This window comes from Dunckerocampus dactyliophorus, chromosome 11 (genome assembly GCF_027744805.1).
Source record: "Dunckerocampus dactyliophorus isolate RoL2022-P2 chromosome 11, RoL_Ddac_1.1, whole genome shotgun sequence".
NCBI lineage: Eukaryota > Metazoa > Chordata > Actinopteri > Syngnathiformes > Syngnathidae > Dunckerocampus > Dunckerocampus dactyliophorus.
In genome coordinates, this window is record NC_072829.1 from 25701922 (window position 1) to 25704084 (window position 2163).

Sequence of the window (2163 nt, forward strand, 5' to 3'; positions counted from 1 at the left end):
ACAGTCACACAGGAGAGGAGAGAGTACTCACAGCCATCAAGCATGAAAAACAATGCAACTTCTACACTTCCGGTCGTAACTTTCAAAATAAAACAACGAAAGGGACGTGACTTTGGTATCCATGATTAAAAATGGTTCCCTATTAGTTTGGTTTATTTCGCACGTTACATGAAGGTCCAATTCAACATGTGTGAAAAGGAGTAACAAAAAGCTGATTTTATTTCATCCTACCTTATCCTACCTTAAACAAATTTGTGGATTCCAAAAATCCTATAAAGGCTGTGTCACCTTGTAAGGACTCGAAAATGTAAAGCCTCTGACTTAAGACTTGATTTGACTGGTCTTGTCTCGACTTGAGACCTGACTCGGACTTGTACGTCTTTACTGGAGATTAAAGACTTGGGACTTATTTGAGACTTGCAAAACACTGACTTGCTCCCACCTCTGCTGACTAACCGGTCACCTAATCAAAAAGGGACTCTTCCACTGGAAATGATGATACAGAAAACCTTCATGGGAAGACAAGGAGACGTAGAGGCTTTCATTTGCACATCCCGTGTTAAAGCTTTCAGGAACACGGTCGGAGTGACATTCGTTGACTGTCACCCTTGTGGACGAGCGAGTCATCTTTCCAATGAGACTTTGACATTCAAAGCCAGGCCGTATTTCCACTGAAACCGCAGTTAATGAATACCATTAACCTCCTTTAAAGACAACAATGGGGGAAGACGCGTCCTTCCTGAGAGGACAGAAGAAGCCGGAGTGACGAGTTAGGGGAGTCGGGTGTCGAACGGTTTCAGGCTGGCAGCTCCACTGTTTCTTGCGAGGATGAGATGTAGATTGTCAAAGGGGACTAATTAATTTGCAAGGAAGTGTTGTACTGCGAGCAAATGAGGGGAGCAAGGGACAGTGTGAGAGAAATAATTAAGTATGTGAGGTTGTTTGTGGCAGAGGTCCTTGTTAGGACATATGGGACCCGAGCAGGCCTTGTGCTTTAGACATTGCAGGGAAAAAAATCCCTAAATGTGATTCAATGCATATTAAAGCTAGGAGGTCCGCAAGGTTGGTTTTACCCATTAGGATTGACATTAAATGCGCTATTTTGGTTTGTGGAAGGACACACGGATGCACAAATGTGATGGTGACGGTTGAAATGTTATTTAAGCTTCAAATCCATACGACTGTAACTCTTTACAGGCGTTTTCGAATGTGACACAATCATCAGCTCCGACTCCCTTTGGCTTTGATGAGCACGGAGCGAGAAGTACGGTGGCCTTCAAAACTCACTCTCTGGCTCTACGGTGATTGATCGATCGCTAGCAGTGTGACTCTGAAGTATGTTTGCAAGTTTTATCCACGACAACACCCACAACGCCGCCGAAATGTTCTGCACCGTCAAAGGCACCTGCAGTCGCACCCAAAAGGCAAAGGAGGAAGCCAGCCATCACACCAAAAGTTGGACTTCTGGACATGCTGAAGGACGGCACTGCGGCTACAGGGCACCATTACGGAATATTTATTGTAAGCGAATCTTCGGCTCATAGAGGACGAGGAGGAGGAGCAATATGTTTGAACAAGGATACAAAAACGCTCCAGCCGAACGGCGCCAGGATGAGGAGGCACCGTCAGAGAAAGCCAAGAAGCAGGTACACCATGGGAGATAATCGTGATGTTGATTGACACAAGGAAGGAGAGCTCTGTGAATAGCAAGGCGCTAAACAACAAAACAGATAAACAGCATGACAACATGAAATCCTTAATGAAACACATTAAGGACTTGAATGAAAATGCCCCACTTTGCAAACTAATTTATGGGCTGGAGGTAAAAGTGGATGCTTTAGAGAAACAATATGGAAAAACAAACTTGATCACACCCTCACCGACATTTATCATTTAATTTCACTATAAAAATGGAACATACACACCAGGGACCGTTTCTAGTTTGGTATTTTTTATAGTTAACACATTTGCTGTTCTATTATCTGCAGGCATCTTTTCTTTACTGGTTGTGGTGCTGTGGTAAAAAAACACTGTGGCGTGAAGTGATGGGCACATCCACAGTGTGGGCTCATCTAGCGAGGGGGATGAGCTCTCCTATCAGGCACTGTCATGTCCAGGAGGAAGGTGCTTTTTTCCTCCATGACGCCATAAAAAATGGAACAT